The sequence below is a fragment of the Triticum dicoccoides genome, chromosome 4A, assembly GCF_002162155.2.
Source record: "Triticum dicoccoides isolate Atlit2015 ecotype Zavitan chromosome 4A, WEW_v2.0, whole genome shotgun sequence".
Taxonomy (NCBI): domain Eukaryota; kingdom Viridiplantae; phylum Streptophyta; class Magnoliopsida; order Poales; family Poaceae; genus Triticum; species Triticum dicoccoides.
In genome coordinates, this window is record NC_041386.1 from 493,599,401 (window position 1) to 493,617,360 (window position 17,960).

The window sequence follows — 17,960 nt, forward strand, 5'->3', positions numbered from 1 at the left end:
CTACGAAGTGGGTGGTGGGTGGGCGTTGAATTTCTTCGTCGTCCGCAACCCAATCCTGTTGGCCATAATCCGGCCAGGGCTCTCCTGACAAGGAGAGAGACCTTAGTGAATTCATAATGTCGCTGAAGGGCGAGTGCTGAAAGATATCTGCGGCAGTGAATTCCATGATCGGCGCCCAATCAGATTCGATTGGCAGGGGCGCGGATGGTTCGGAGTTCGGAAAAGAGTCCGACACCTTGGAGTCACGGGCTACGCAAAGGGTTAGGCTGGTGTTCGGCTCGATCGCCGTTGAGACTGCAGCCCCTGAGGCGGTGTCTAACCACCCGTCCTCGACTGGCACAGTTGGCTCCGAGCTAAGGGTCGGAGCTGATGCGGGCGCAGCCTCTGGGGTACTGTTCGGCGGCAGAGCTAGGTCATACCCATCGTGACAGTGCGGCGCGCCCGGCTTTGGCTCGAATCCGTCGAAGATCAAGTCTCCGCGGATGTCGGCCGTGTAGTTCAAACTTCCAAATCTGACTTGATGGCCAGGGGCGTAGCTTTCAATCTGCTCCAGATGGCCAAGCGAATTAGCCCGCAGTGCAAAGCCGCCGAATACGAAGATCCGTCCGGGGAGAAAAGTCTCACCCTGGACCGCATCGCTATCGATGATAGTAGGAGCCATCAAGCCTAACAGCGACGACACAGAGGAACTCTCAATGAAAGCACCAATGTCGGTGTCAAAGCCGGCGGATCTCGGGTAGGGGGTCCCGAACTGTGCATCTAGGCCGGATGGTAACAGGAGGCAGGGGACACGATGTTTTATCCAGGTTCGGGCCCTCTTGATGGAGGTAAAACCCTACGTCCTGCTTGATTGATATTGATGATATGGGTAGTACAAGAGTAGATCTACCACGAGATCAGAGAGGCTAAAACCCTAGAAGCTAGCCTATGGTATGATTGTATGTTGTGATTGTTGTCCTACGAACTAAAACCCTTCGGTTTATATAGACACCGGAGAGGGTTAGGGTTACACAAGGTCGGTTACAAAGGAGGAGATATCCATATCCGTATTGCCTAGCTTGCCTTCCACACCAAGTAGAGTCCCATCCGGACACGAGACGAAGTCTTCAATCTTGTATCTTCATAGTCTAACAGTCCGGCCAATGGAGATAGTCCGGCTGTCCGGAGACCCCCCAATCCAGGACTCCCTCAGTGGGTCTACGATATAGCCCCTTGTATGTACGCGGTTATCCGAATATGGCTGCGCTACATAGGTGACCAGAAAACAGTCCTTCGTGTTATACGGAAGAAATCGCAAAAGATTTTAATAAGTCGCCAAGTGGTTGTCCAGCTCTCGTCGTATTATGACAGTCAGTTTTCGGCTTTCTCTACTGAGGCGCTTAACCAGGTGAACTAGAAACACAATCGCAGTAGTTCTCCCTTTACTACCCTAGCCGATAGAGAGGAACATAAGGTAGTAAGCACAGGAGCCGGGCAACCCAACTATTGACCAAAGACATGATTCGGAGCTGATGCATATAAGGCCAAAACTCGTGACGCCGAAGTGTGATGTAGAGATGTTCGGGCTTGTTGGCAATTTAATATGTTGCCGTATCAAGCCCCTGGCGATTAGCGCAGAGGTGTGTATGTGAAACCACCGAAAAGGTAAAATAAATACTAAAGACGGATTATGTCCACTGGAATCTGATTGATACGTCGAGCGCAGTCTTACAGATTATAACACCTCTACCCAGGTCATTTTACATGCCAGGGGTCGAAGGCTGAGGAAAAAAGGGCTATATCCAGGTTTTAAATAGTGTTTGGTCTACAAAAAATATTTTGGACCTCCTGTCGCACGTCTGCGCTGCCTTTGCCTTAGCGAAGAGGATTCCTTAAAAGGAGCAATCTTTCGTTGCCTGGACGAAGCTGGGCTCCGAAAGAGTCCTTGTAGGTCCATAGGACAAATAGGTTTTGATTCATCTATGACAAAAGATAAGAAATAGTTTAAAAAGAAAGAGGGAAAAGTTGTAGGAGGATGAACCATGCTGTAGGTCTGTCCGCATTGTGCCTCCACCGACGACCAAGGTATTTTAAGTGTGTAATTATGCATGCGCGATGTGAACTTTGTGGGCATATGAGGCGAACGGCGCAGGTGGAACTACTAATCCAGCTCGTAAATTGACCGGTCTCGTGTAGTAGAGGCCGGTGGCTTAATGGCCGATAAGGTATGCGGTTTAACGAGTCCGCTTTGTACTTCGGCTATGATGGCCATGGTATACTCCTCGGAACAAAGGGGTTGTTCCGTTTTTCCAGTGATCGTTATGATGCCGCGTGGACCGGGAATCTTAAGCTTTAGATAAGTGTAGTGTGGGACCGCATTGAAACGAGCAAACGCGGTCCGCCCAAGCAATGCATGGAATCCACTGTAGAACGGAACAATATCGAAGGTCAAGGCTTCGCTTCAGAAGTTGTCTGGCGAACCGAAGATGACTTCCAATGTGATTGAGCCCGTACAGTGAGCTTCTTCACCAGGTATTACACCGTTAAAGGTAGTTGTGGTGGGCTGGATCCTTGAGGGATTGTCGTGGTTTTGTCACGGCAGATGTCCTCGTGAAAGGACTTAGTCGTGGAGCCATCGCTACGGGTTAGCTTAAAGGGGTTTAAAGCGGACAAAGGACGCGAGAGTTTATACTGGTTCGGCCCCTTACGATGAAGGTAAAAGCCTACTCCAGTTGTGATGGAATTGATGGGGTTTCGATGACCAGGGAGCGAATCCGCTTTGCCTGGCTCTCGAGTTGTTGTGTGTTGTCCCTAAACCGCCGCCGGGTCATCCCCTTATATACATAGGTCGATGCCCGCTGGTTTATAGAGTCCCGAGGCCGGATCATAAACGTGTCCGGCTCGGTCTCTATCCCTATCTTATCATACAAGCATACATCAATGTCAGTTTACATCTATAGGCTTTAACCCGCCTTTGGGCCTTGGGCCTCCATGAAGCGTCATCCTTCATGTCTTCATGGGCTTCCAGTAAGGTAATCATCATGAGGATAACCCAGCCTCTCCTGGTCGGTTTACGTCCAGTAGTAATATCCCCAACAGGGATCAATGCCCATTTTGCAAATAGTGTCTTGATAGAGAAAATTAGGGCTACTGCCGCCATCTAGAAGGACTCGTGTGAGATGGAATCCATCAATGATTGGGTCGAGGACCAAAGCTGCCGAACCCTTGTGAAAAATACCGGTTGGGTGGTCATTACGATCAAAAGTGATTGGACAGGCTGCCCATGGGTTAAATTTTGGTACGACCGGCTTTATGGCATGGTTATCTCATGGTGCGCACTTGCGCTCCCTCGTAGGGATATGCGTCACAGATATCATGTTTACTGATTTTACTTCTGGGGGAAATTGCTTTTGTCCCCCGGCGTTTGGCTTGCGAGTTTCCTCGTCTTTGCTGTCACTAGGCGGCCCCTTCCCTTTGTGTTCGGTGTTGAGATTGCCTGCTTGTTTGAAAACCCAACAATTTCTATTGGTACGGTTGGCGAGTTTTTAAGGGTTGCCATGAATTTGACAGGGCCGATCCAGTATCCTATCTAAACTGGATGGGCCATATTTGCTTGCCTTGAATGGCTTCTTCCGTTGACCGGATTTGGAACCATTGAATCTGGCGTTGACCGCCCTGTGTTGGATTCCTACATTATTGTTTTGACGCTTGTTTTTATCACGTTGAGGCTTGCCATTGCCATCCCTGACCTCAGAGGTGCCAGAATCGTTGGTGCTATTATTTCGGCAGGCCAGCCAGCTATCTTCTCCCGCGCAGAAGCGGGTCATCAGTGCGGTAAGAGCTGTCATAGACTTTGGTTTTTCTTAGCCGAGGTGATGGGTCAGCCATTCATCTCGGACGCTATGTTTAAAAGCCGCCAGGGCTTCGGCGTCCGGACAGTCGATGATTTGGTTCTTTTTAACTAAGAACCGGGTCCAGAGCTTCCTGGCTGACTCTCCGGGCTACTGGATGATGTGACTGAGGTCATCAGCACCCGGAGGCCGAACATGTGTACCTTGGAAGTTGTCGCGAAAGGTGTCTTCCAGGTCTTCCCAGTTGCCAATATAGTTTTCTGGGAGGCTGTTTAGCCAGTGCCGGGCTGGTCCCTTTAATTTTAGTGGGAGGTATTTGATGGCATGAAGATCATCACTGCGGGACAAATGAATATGGAGAAGAAAATACTCAATCCATACCGCGGGATTTGTTGTTCCATCATACGATTTGATATTCATAGGCTTGAACCCTTCTGGGAATTCATGTTCCGTTACTTCATCGGTGAAGCAGAGGGGGTGTGCGGCGCCTCTATATCGGGCCAGGTCATGAAGTATTTTGGATGGAGTCCGTCTGAGGTTTTTGGCCCGAGCGTGATCATGCTTGTCATGTTTGGCTTGATATCCGCCGTCGCGCGTTGGGGCAAGCCCCCCCGATCCGTAGATTGACCTGGCCGGCCCTGCTTTATTCTTCAGGTCCTGCGACAGGTCATATGTGTATCCCAGAGCTGTTGTGTCTCTACCTTTACGGTGAGATAGTATGGGCCGGTGTTCGGCTTGATTTGCCGTTTTGTCCCGGCCACGTGGTGGTCGGTGAGCCGCATTATGCATCGTTGGTACGGGCCCAAGTGCCTCGTCGTCGAATTGAGGTAGCAGTTTACGCTTTGGGTAACTTTTGGTTGGGCGCATGAGGTCGTGTTCCTCGGCTTCCAGGACATTAGTCCATTTGTCGTTGAGATTTTGATCAGCTTGAAGCTGCTAATGTTTCTTTTTAGGCTCCGTACAGTGGCTATTAGCCGTTGCTTCAAGCGCTCCTGCTCGAGAGGTTCCTCAAGCATGATAAAGTCTTCATCGCCGAGGCTCACCTCATCCTCGGAGAGTGGAAGGTAATTACTGTCCTCCGAGTCTTCGTTTGCGGCCTGTTCATCAGGGCTAACTTGCCCATCTTCCCGATTGTCTTGTTCAGAGTTTTGCTTGACGGGGTTTTCTTGGTCTTCGGCATCGTTCAGAGTATTTTTGTCTCTGCTGTGGCACGATTTAGATCGGCGCCGTCAGCATTTTAGTTGTATCTCGGGAGGTTTATCCTCTACTGGATTTTTCTCATTATTGCCGTCACCCTCCTTGGGTGCATCCACCATGTAAATGTCATGCGAAGAGGTGGCCGTCCAGCGTCCGCTAAACGACGGGTTTTGGGCCTTCTCTTCTCCGGCATCGTTGTCCATACCGTCGATGTCTTCGGAGCCGTAATCGAGCATGTCGGTTAAGTCCTCGACTGTGGTGATGAAGTGGGTGGTGGGTGGGACGTAAAATTCCCCGCCCTCAGCCCCTAGTCTGGGCTGGGCGTAGTTCAGACGTTGCTCCTCCGTAATGACGAGGGATCTCATCAAGTCCAGAGCCTCGCTTAAAGGCGAGGTTTAGCCAGGAAAAAGAGAATCCGTGGAGTATGGAGGGAAGGAGATTCCTCGGCTGAACTCACACGATGTTGACTTCGAGCGTTGGAAGACAATATCCGGGGAAGAGTCCGGCTTCGTGATGGTTGCCTGTGACACTGCTTCCTACGGCTCTCCCGTATTGGGCTTAGTGGCCACATATAGTCCGGCGGGGTCAGGAATCCCGTCTTCGGACCTGGCGATGCACTCCAGATCTAAAGCCAAAGCGGAGGTTGGGGTCGTGAATCCTTGGAAGATCAAGTCTCCTCGAATATCAACGACATAATCCAGGTTTCCAAAACTAATCTAGTGACCTGGGGCGTAGCTGCCGATCTGCTCTAGATGGCCAAGCGAGTTGGCCCGCAGTGTGAAGCCACCGAACACAAAGATCTGACCGGGGAGGAAAACCTCCCCCAGGGCAGCATTGTTGTAGATGACTGATGGATCAATCGAACCTTCTGGTGACGACGCAGCGGAACTCTCAATGAAAGCACCAATGTCGGTGTCAAAACTGGCGGATCTCGGGTAGGGGGTCCCAAACTGTGCGTGTAGGGTCGATGGTAACAGGAGACAGGGGACATTATGTTTTACCCAGGTTCGGGCCATCTTGATGGAGGTAATACCCTACGTCCTACTTGATTGATATTGATGAGGATGAGGATTACAAGAGTTGATCTACCACGAGATCATTGTAGCTAAACCCTAGAAGTCTAGCCTCTATGATTGTGATTTTCCCTATGGACTAAAACTCTCCGGTTTATATAGACACCAGAGGGGCCTAGGGTTGTACAAAGTGGGTTACGGAGAAACGAAATAATACATCTGGACACCTAGCTTGCCTTCCACGCAAAGGAGAGTCCCATCCAGCCACGGGGAGAAGTCTTCTGTCTTGTATCTTTATAGCCCATTAGTCCGTCCCTTGTTACATAGCCCGGACGCCCGAGGACCCTTAATCCAGGACTCCCTCACCCCCTTTCCCTCTCCTACTCCCTCCCCCTTTCCCCCTTTCCCACTATGGAAATGAAAGGGGAGTCCTACTAGGACTGGGAGTCCTAGTAGGACTCCCCCATGGCGCGCCCCTCTAGGACGGCCACCTCCCCCCTCCTCCTTCATATACGGGGGCAGGGGGCACCCCAAGGCACAACAATTATTCTCTTAGCCATCTGCGGTGCCCCCTCCACAGTTTACTCCTCCGGTCATAGCATCGTAGTGCTTAGGCGAAGCCCTACGCTGATCACATCACCATCACAGTCACCCGCCGTCGTGCTGACTAAACTCTCGCTCGACCCTCTGCTGGATCAAGAGTTCGAGGGACGTCATCGAGCTGAATGTGTGCTGAACTCGGAGGTGCCGTACGTTCGGTAGTAGATCGGTTGGATCGTGAAGATGTTCGACTACATCAACCGCGTTAACCTAACGCTTGCGCTTTCGGTCTACGAGGGTACGTGGACACACTCTCCCCCTCTTGTTGCTATGCATCTCCTAGATAGATCTTGTGTGATCGTAGGATTTTTTTTGAAATTGCATGCTACGTTCCCCAACAGTGGCATCAGAGCCAGGTCTATGCGTAGATGATATGCACGAGTAGAACACAAAGAGTTGTGGGCGATAATAGTCATACTGCTTACCACAAACGTCTTATTTTCTTTCGGCGGTATTGTTGGATGAAGTGGCCCGGACCAACCTTACATGACCACGTTCATGAGACTGGTTCCACCAACAGACATGCAACTTGTTTTGCATAAAGGTGGCTGGCGGGTGTCTGTTTCTCCAACTTTAGTTGAATCGAATTTGACTATGGCTGATCCTTGTTGAAGGTTAAAACAACACACTTGATGAAAAATCATTGTGGTTTTGATGCATAGGTAAGAACGGTTCTTGCTAGAAGCCCGTATCAGCCACGTAAAACTTGCAACAACAAAGTAGAGGGCATCTAACTTGTTTTTCCAGGGCATGTTGTGATGTGATATGGTCAAGACATGATGTGATATAAGTTATTGTATGAGATGATCATGTTTTCTAAAAGTTATCAGCAACTCGCAGGAGCCTTACGGTTGTTGCTTTATTGTATGAAATGCAATCGCCATGTAATTGCTTTACTTTATCACTATGTAGTAGCGATAGTTGTAGAAGCAATAGTTAGCGAGATGACAACGACGCTATGATGGAGATCAAGGTGTCAAGCCGGTGACGATGGAGATCATGACGGTGCTTTGGAGATGGAGATCAAAGGCACAAGATGATGATGGCCATATCATGTCACATATTTTGATTGCATGTGATGTTTATCTTTTATGCATCTTATTTTGCTTAGTACGGCGGTAGCATTAAAAGATGACCCCTCACTAAATTTCAAGGTATAAGTGTTCTCCCTGAGTATGCACCGTTGCGACAGTTCGTCGTGCCGAGACACCACGTGATGATCGGGTGTGATAAGCTCTACGTTCACATACAATGGGTGCAAGACAGTTTTGCACGTGCAGAATACTCGGGTTAAACTTGATGAGCCTAGAATATGCAGATATGGCCTCGGAACACTGAGACCGAAAGGTTGAACGTGAATCATATAGTAGATATGGTCAACAGATGTTCACCATTGAAAACTACTCCATCTCATGTGATGATCATCATGGTTTAGTTGATATGGATCACGTGATCATTTAGATCACTAGAGGGATGTCTATCTAAGTGGGAGTTCTTAAGTAATATGATTAATTGAACTTTAATTTATCATGAACTTAGTCATGATAGTTTTTTGCATATCTATGTTGTTGTAGACCAATGGCCCGTGCTTCCATTCATTTGAATTTTAATGCGTTCCTAGAGAAAGCTAAGTTGAAAGATAATGGTAGAAACTACACGGACTGGGTCTGTAACTTGAGGATTATCCTCATTGCTTCATAGAAGAATTACATCTTGGAAGCACCGCTAGGTGCAAGACCCGCTGCAGGAGCAACTCCACGCGTTATGAACGTCTGGCAAGCTAAAGCTGATGACTACTCGATAGTTCAGTGTGCCATGCTTTACGGCTTAGAATCGGGACTTCAAAGACATTTTGAATGTCATGGAGCATATGAGATGTTCCAAGAGTAGAAGTTAATATTTCAAGCAAATGCCCGAGTTGAGAGATATGAAGTCTCCAACAAGTTCTATAGCTGCAATATGGAGGAGAACAGTTCTGTCAGTGAACACATACTCAAAATGTCTGGGTACCATAACCACTTGACTCAGCTGGGAGTTAATCTTCCTGATGATAGTGTCATTGACAGAGTTCTTCAATCACTGCCACCAAGCTATAAAGGCTTCATGATGAACTATGACATGCAAGGGATGGAAAATACAATTCCCGAGCTCTTCGCGATGCTTAAGGCCGCAGAGGTAGAAATCAAGAAGGAGCACCAAGTGTTGATGGTTAACAAGACCACTAGTTTCAAGAAAAAGGGCAAAGGGAAGAAGGGGAACTTCAAGAAGAATATCAAGCAAGTTACTGCTCCTAGGAAGAAGCCCAAGTCGGGACCTAAGCCTGAAACTGAGTGCTTCTACTACAAAGGGACTGGTCACTGGAAGCGGAACTGCCCCAAGTATTTGGCGGATAAGAAGGATGGCGAAGTGAAAGGTATATTTGATATACATGTTATTGATGTGTACCTTACTAATGCTCATAGTAGCGCCTGGGTATTTGATACTGGTTCTGTTGCTCATATTTGCAACTCAAAACATGGGTTGCAGATTAAACGAAGATTGGCTAAGGACAAGGTGACGATGCGCGTCAGAAATGGTTCCAAGGTCGATGTGATCGCCGTCGGCACGCTACCTCTACATCTACGTTCGGGATTAGTTTTAGACCTGAGTAATTGTTATTTGGTGCCAACGTTGAGCATGAACATCATATTTGGATCTTGTTTGATGCGAGACGGTTATTCATTTAAATCAGAGAATAATGGTTGTTCTATTTATATGATTAATATCTTTTATGGTCATGCACCCTTGATGAGTGGTCTATTTTTGTTGAATATTGACCGTAGTGATACATATATTCATAACATTGAAGCCAAAAGATGCAAAGTTAATAATGATAGTGCAACTTATTTGTGGCACTGCCATTTAGGTCATATTGGTACAAAACGCATGAAGAAACTCCATGTTGATGGGCTTTTGGAATCACTTGATTATGGATAACTTGATGCTTGCGAACCATGCCTCATGGGCAAGATGACTAAGACTGCATTCTCCGGAACAATGGAGCGAGCAACTGACTTATTGGAAATAATACATACTGATGTATGCGGTCCAATGAGTGTTGAGGCTCGTGGCGGGTATCGTTATTTTCTTACCTTCACAGTTTTTTGAGCAGATATGGGTATATTTAGTTTCATTAGTCTGAAACATTTGAAAAGTTCAAAGAATTTCAGAGTGAAGTGGAAAATCATTGTAATAAGAAAATAAAGTTTCTACGATCTGATCGTGGAGGTGAATATTTGAGTTATGAGTTTGGTATTCATATGAAACAATGTGGAATAGTTTCACAACTCACGCTACCTGGAACACCACAATGTAATGGTGTGTCCGAACGTTGTAAACGTACTTTATTAGATATGGTGCGATCTATGATGTCTTTACCGATTTACCACTATCATTTTGGGTTTATGCTTTAGAGACGGTTGCATTCACGTTAAATAGGGCACCATCTAAATCCGTTGAGACGACACCATATGAACCATGGTTTGGCAAGAAACCTAAGTTGTCGTATCTTAAAGTTTGGGGCTGCGATGCTTATGTGAAAAGGCTTCAACCTGATAAGCTCGAACCCAAATTGGAGAAGTGCGTCTTCATAGGATATCCAAAAGAAACTGTTGGGTACACCTTCTATCACAGATCTGAAGGCAAGACTTTTGTTGCCAAGAATGGATCCTTTCTAGAGAAGGAGTTTCTCTCGAAAGAAGTGAGTGGGAGGAAAGTAGAACTTGATGAGGTAGTTGTACCTTCTCTCGAATTGGAAAATGGTTCATCACAGAAATCAGTTCCAGTGATGCCTACATAAATTAGTGAGGAAGTTAATGATGATGATCATGGAACTTAAGATCAAGTTACTACCGAACCTCGTAGGTCAACCAGAGTACGGTCCGCACCAGAGTGGTACGGTAATCCTGTTCTAGAAGTCATGTTACTAGACCATGGCGAACCTACAAACTATCAGGAAGCGATGATGAGCCCAGATTCCGTGAAATGGCTTGAGGCCATGAAATCTGAGATGGGATCCATGTATGAGAACAAAGTGTGGAATTTGGTTGACTTGCCCGATGATCGGAAAGCCATAGAGAATAAATGGATCTTCAAGAAGAATACTGGCGCTGATGGCAATGTTACTCTCTACAAAGCTCGACTTGTTGTGAAAGGTTTTCGACAAGTTCAAGGAGTTCACTATGATGAGACCTTCTCACCTGTAGCGATGCTCAAGTCTGTCCGAATAATGTTAGCAATTGCCGCATTTTATGATTATGAAATTTGGCAAATGGATGTCAAAATTGCATTCCTTTATGGATTTCTTAAAGAAGGGTTGAATATGATGCAACCAGAAGGTTTTGTCGATCCTAAAGGTGTTACAAAGTGTGCAAGCTCCAACGATCCATTTATGGACTGGTGCAAGCATCTCAGAGTTGGAATATATGCTTTGATAGTGTGATCAAAGCATATGGTTTTATACAGACTTTTGGAGAAGCCTGTATTTACAAGAAAGTGAGTGGGAGCTCTGTAGCATTTCTAATATTATATGTGGATGACATATTGTTGATTGAAAATAACACAGAATTTCTGGATAGCATAATAGGTTACTTTAATAAGAATTTTCAATGAAAGAACTCGGTGAAGCTGCTTATATATTGGCCATCAAGATCTATAGAGATAGATCAAGATGCTTAATTGGACTTTCACAAAGCACATACCTTGATATAGCTGAAGAAGTTCAAAATGGATCAGTCAAAGAAAGGGTTCTTGCCTGTGTTACAAGGTGTAAAGTTGAGTCATACTCAATGCCCGACCACTACAGAAGATAGAGAGAAAATGAAAGTCTTTCCCTATGCCTCAACCATAGGTTCTATCATGTTTGTTGTCGGTGTCAAAACCGGCGGATCTCGGGTAGGGGGTCCCGAACTGTGCGTCTAGGCGGATGGTAACAGGAGACAAGGGACACAATGTTTTACCCAGGTTCGGGCCCTCTTGATGGAGGTAAAACCCTATGTCCTGCTCGATTAATATTGATGATATAGGTAGTACAAGAGTAGATCTACCACGAGATCAAGGTGGCTAAACCCTAGAAGCTAGCCTATGGTATGATTGTTGTATGATGAAGTTTACCTACGGACCAAAACCCTCCGGTTTATATAGACACCGGAGAGGGTTAGGGTTACACAAAGTCGGTTACAATGGTAGGAGATCTTGAATATCCGCATCGCCAAGCTTGCCTTCCACGCCAAGGAAAGTCCCATCCGGACACGGGACGAAGTCTTCAATCTTGTATCTTCATAGTCCTGCAGTCCGGCTACCCGAACACCCCCTAATCCAGGACTCCCTAAGTAGCCCCTGAACCAGGCTTCAATGATGACAAGTCCGGCGCGCAGATTGTCTTCAGCATTGCAAGGTGGGTTCCTCCTCCAAATTCTTCATAAAAGTTTGTAAACACCAAGAGTAGTGTCTGGCTCTGCAAAATAAGTTTCCACGTATTGCCACAGAGAGAATAATATTAACACAAATCTAATCTGCTGACGTATTCCGCAGTGTGACATCACACTACGGCCAAGCCTTTATTCAAATCGTTTTCACTTCTCCACCTCAGTGTGTTTTGCGAGGCGGTTTCCTTGGCACGTCTTGTCAAAGCAGAGATCGTGTCCCCTTTACTTACGGGATTCTCATCAATACGGACGTGGGTAACCCAATCATGCCCATTAGCATGTCTTCTCGATTAAAGACGAGTCCCAAACGGTTACGGGGAGGGCTCCTGGTATTCAACCTCTTATAAAGAGACCAAGGCCTTACTCCTTTTCTCCAATCTCAAAACAAGTTTGCCCGTCGCCTCGAGTTCCACCACCCTAGGCTCCAGATTCCAGGCGCTCCGGACCTTCGACAATGTCCGGTTCCGACCTTCAAGGCCAATGGATGCCCTCCTCCGTCGCGAAGGAGGACGTGCTAAAGTTGAGAGAGGCTAAGTTCTTGACCGCCGAAATTTCACATAGGTTGCCTGCTCAAAGGCAAGCTATTCCCAGTCCCCAGCCTAGTGAGAGCATGGTGTTCATGTCTCACTTCCTTCGGGGGTTAGGCTTCCCGATGGATCCCTTCGTGAGGGGGCTGATGTTCTATTATGGGCTGGAATTTCATGACTTAGCTCCGGAGTCCATCCTCCATATTTCCTCATTCATCGTTGTGTGCGAAGCGTTCCTCCGTGTTACTCCTCACTTCGGATTATGGCTCAAGACTTTTGGAGTGGAGCCGAAGATGATTGAGGGACGGCACGTAGAGTGCGGAGGCGCTGTCATAAGTAAGAATGTTGATGCTCCATGGCCCGAGGGCTCCTTTCAAGAGGAGCTCGGCTTGTGGCAACGAGAGTGGTTCTATATCACCGCTCCCAGGAGCGCCAAGTGGGTGGCGCCTCCTGCCTTTCGCTCGGGTCCCCCACCACGACTGGCGTCGTGGGTCAACAAAGGATTACATTGGGGGTTATCCAAAGACGTTCCCTTGTTGCAGGGCTGCATCAGGGATCTCTTAGAAAGAGACCTCAACCTGGTCAAGGTGACGCAGGTCATGCTGATTCGCCGAACACTGCCCGGCAAACGTTGCTCCCTTCATCTGTGGGAGTTTAATCCGGAGGGACCACGAGCTCTCCAGCATTTTATGGGTGTAACGCCCGTGGAGATGTATAAAATATTCTTCGGATCACGAGCGATGTGTCCGGATTTGACCGAGGACGCGGGTTTAAGCTGCAATCGCCCGGATACTCAAGTAAGTAACCTTGTGCCCGGACTCGCTACCCGTAAGATTGTCATAAACTCGCCCCTAAAAGAGCTGTCGTTTTAAACAGGAGTGGATAGCGAAGGCAAAGCTGATCAGGTGTCCGGCTTCCCTTCCTGAGACCAGGCCGGATCCCGTGCTAGTCAGGATGTTGAAGATCGTGCCTTTGGAGGGAAGTGAGGGGGAGGACAAGGAAACTATGGCCTCCTCAAAGGAGGCTGCTCCGAAGGGAGGAACTGACAATTCCTCTCCTAAGGGGAAGAAGAGGGCTGCCTCTGACGACCCGGAGACCATGGCCTCAAAGAGGGGGGAAAAGTCCTCGTCAGAGGGTTCGACGCCGGGGAGATCCTCGGCCGAACTATGCCCTCAAAGGGATCAGCCCTCCAGCGAGCCGTAAGTAGAGAAAGATTTTCCTTTAAAGGGATGAGAGAAATCCTTGCTTTTTATCTGAGAAGATTAACTGAAATTTTACTTTATAGCTCGGACCTCAGCCCTTCTCAGCAAAGCTCGTCTTCGGGGGATCTTCTTCCGGAGATGATGGAGAGTGCAACGCCTCCCCCTGCCGTACCGCCTGGCGAGGTGGGCGACCCTGAGGTGTCGTCACGGAGGGTTTCTCCAAATCCGGCAGGGGTGGAAGGTAGCCATATGCCCCCCCAAGGTTCTCCATGTCCGGCCTTCAATGGAGGTCATAGGACGAGTCCGGCACCGTCCGATGCGCGGTCGGAGGAGCTGATGATTCTGCTGGGGCGAGCTTCTATCTCAGAGGAGCACCGTGCATTGATGGGTACGGTGATTGGAAGGATTTCGTCCGCGGAAAGCGGATTGCATGAGGCCGTCAGAAGTTTGCTGACGGGTTTTGAGGTACGTTTGATAATGTACTTCTTTGTCAGTTGCGCATAAACAAGATGCGTCCTGTGTAGATAGTAGCCCCTGAGACTCTGTGCGTTGTCAAAATTGACGGCGCGCAGAGGATCATAATCCCAGGTCTAAAATGTCGCCTTTGTATACAGGTGGCGAAGTGTCTGGAATCGAGCCGAACTGATGATTTTGCCGAACTAAAGCGGCAACTTGACGTGGCAGATGCCGACATCGCGCTCATCAACGAGCGGCTTGATGAGGCTCAAGGTATGCAATTCCTCAGGCGGCATCTGGTAAGAGGAGCTTTATGCCAGTATCTTACAATGTGTGTGCTTGACGCAGATGGTGCGGCCGCCGTGGAGAGTCTTCGGGCGGAACTTGCCCGAGCTAAGGAACAAGCCAGGAAAAGTGATGCGGCTACCGAGAAGGCCCTTGAAGAGCTGAGAGCCGAACAGGCTGCTCACTGCCGAAGCAAGAAGGAGATGGCCGAGATGGCCGTGAAGTTAAAAAGCGCTGCTGACCGTTGCAAGCTTCTTGAGAAAGAAGACCGGACAAGATGGACGGGTTTAGATAAGGCCGTTGCTGATGCCAAGGACGCTCGCTCTGCGATGAGAGCTGTGAAGGAGGAGCTGCGTCAGGCCGGACAGATTGCGGCCGGAAAGCCCTTTATGCTGCGGAGGAAGTTTTGTGATCCGAAGTTGGCTCCGTTGGACCAGATGTGGAGTATGGAGGACACCTATCTAGATTTGGCAGCGAGTGCTGCTGATGCGGCCGAACACTTTCGAGATCAAGAAGATCGCGAAGTGGAAAGGCTTTTCTGGTCGCAGTTTCACAATCCAGAGCATCCACTGGCAGTGGACGATCGTCTGGCTCAATGGGCCGAACTGAATAGATTGTCCGGACTCGCCATGAAGTACGTCATGGGTCATCTGTGGCCGGGGAGATCGGAGCCGAAGAGTTATTTCAGCTTGGTGCAGCAATTCCTTGGCGCGGTGCCACGTATCAATGCGATGAAGAGGTTAGCATGCATAGAGGGCGCACGGATGGCTCTTGCCCGTGTCAAGACATACTGGGCAGAGATGGAGACCACCGTTGTTGCATCCCGAGATTCGGACAAAAGCCGAGTACCCTCCGAGCACTATTTTCAGGAAGTCCTTGAAGGCGCTCGTGTAATAGAGACGCAGTGCTCGAAGGATGCTATGTTCTGATAGCATATGTAATTATAAAGCTATATTTTGATGAATTGCAGTAGCCTTTTATACTTGTGCCTTCAAGTTTTTGGAACACCTCCTGTGCGGCCGTTTTAACGTATATATACAAAATCTGAAAGATGGCAGTCGTTGGCTTCAGCCCCCACGCACATAGTGCGGGGGTGCTCGCAGAAGGCGCATTTTCACACTTAATCCAACGTCTTGGTCCTACAAAGGAGGTGATAGCGCAGCGAGCTAGGCAACTGGACTATAATGCTTTAACACTTTCACTTAGCCATAGGAGCTTGACAATGGGACTATTTAGGTAGCCCCTTGGTGGCGACTGCGCTCGCCCGAATTCGGTGCGCGTATGTGCCTGACCAGGAAACGGCCCTTCGTTAATGCGGAGGAATCCTACAGATTCCGGAGAGTCATCGAGTGGTTGACCAGTCTCATGCCATATCATGACAGTCGGTTTTCAGCTTTCTCTACTGAGGTGCTCGCCTGGCCGAACCAGGGCACAATCGCAGTAGTTCTCCTGGTGCCACCTTAGCCGATAGAGCGGAACGTAAGGCGGCCGAACAAAGGAGCCGGGCAACCCAACATTTGACCAAAATCATGACTCGGAGCTGATGCATATAAGGCCAAACTCGCGAAGCCGAACACTCCCTAAGGTATTCGGTCTTTATGAGAGCGGGCGAGGTAACGCTCTGAGGTATAAGCCCCTAGTGTCCAGGTACGCACAAGAATTCTGACGTGGCCACATGCCAAGACGCCAGCCTCCTCCTTGGTCATAGAACCAGGGGATGTGTATCAACAAGAGACAGTAAAAAAGGTTTACACAGGGTCTTAATCTGAAAAGAATCCTTGGAACGGGTCCCTACTGCACGTCTGCGCCTGTGTCTTCATTGTGCCATATCCTGGACGGGCGCAGCACGACGTTCATCTGTAAAAGGAGAGCAACTAAGTTGAAAAAGGGGCGTGCCGAACAAAAGTTATATGAAATAAACAAAGTGTAAAGTAAAATATGAAAAAATGAGCTTTATTGTCTCTTATTTTATACGTGTGAAGCCCCTAGTGCAGCGGTATATGGCCACTAAGCCTTTATCAACGATACTTTTGTGCCGGACTCGTCTATCCGTGTCCATGGTCTTAATGACTTGTTCCGATGTTCTGGCTGGTGAAGCCATTGTATTATGGGGCTGTTAAAGCGGCTGCACAATCCTCCACTTGGGGGAGGTGTTCTCACTGCTTCCCCTTTAAGGAGATGATGCCGCGTGGACCGGGCATCTTAAGCGTAAGAGATGCATAATGCGGTATTGCGTTAAAGCGGGCGAAAGCTTCGCGTCCCAGTAGTGCTTGGTAGCGACTTGAGAATGGGACGATGTGGAAAGTCAGCTTTTCGCGACGGAAGTTATCGGCAGAGCCGAAAATAACCTTGAGCCGGAGAAAACCCATGCAATGGGTGTCCGGACCTGGCGTTACTCCTTGACAGGAGGTTTTGCTGTGGCGAATTCTTTTTGGGTCGATCCCCATGTGGCGGATTGAGTCCTGATATATCAGGTTGAGTCCGCTGCCACCGTCCATAAGGACATTTGAAAACTGGAGTCTGCCAATTATTGGATCGAGTACCAGGGCAGTCCAGCCTGGGTTCCTGATACTTCTAGAATAATCCAAATGATCGAAGATGATTGGTTTTGACAACCAGTGGCGGGATTCCTTTGGGATAGGCCGTGGGGCGCGTACCTTTATGGGCGCCGCACATTTTGTTATGTGGAGTAAGTTTACTGTTTTTACTTCTTGTGGGAAATTCTTTTGTTTCCTGGTACTCTGCTTTTGGGGTTCGTCCTCATCTTCGCTTGGTGTGTCGAGCCCCTTGTGTTCGGCGTTGAGTCTGCCAGATTGTTTGAAAACCCAACAATCTCTGTGGGTATGGTTAGCAGGATTTCCGGGAGTGTTGTGTATTTGACATATCCTATCCAAGATTTTGTTTAGGTTTGATAGGTCGTCCCTGTTATCTTGGAGGGGCGGCTTTTTCTGATCTTGTCGTGAGCTTTTGAATCCAGCGTTGACTGTCGTGCTCTTCGGACTTTTTTCCTTAGTCCGGCGACGGTCCTTATTGCGTCGCGGTTTTCCGTTTCCATCCCTAGTTTCGGATGTACTTGGGTCACTGGTGCTGCATCTTGCCAACAAGCTGTCCTCTCCTGCGCAAAAGTGGGTCATGAGGCTTGTTAGTGCGGCCATTGTTCTTGGCTTTTCTTGGCCGAGGTGCCTGGCGAGCCATTCGTCTCGGACATTATGCCTGAAAGCCGCTAAGGCTTCAGCGTCCAGACAGTCGACTATCTGATTCTTTTTAGTAAGAAATCTGTTCCAGAATTGCCGAGCTGACTCTCCGGGCTGCTGAGTTATGTGACTAAGATCGTCTGCATCCGGAGGGCGGACATAGGTTCCTTGAAAATTTGCTCGGAAAGCGT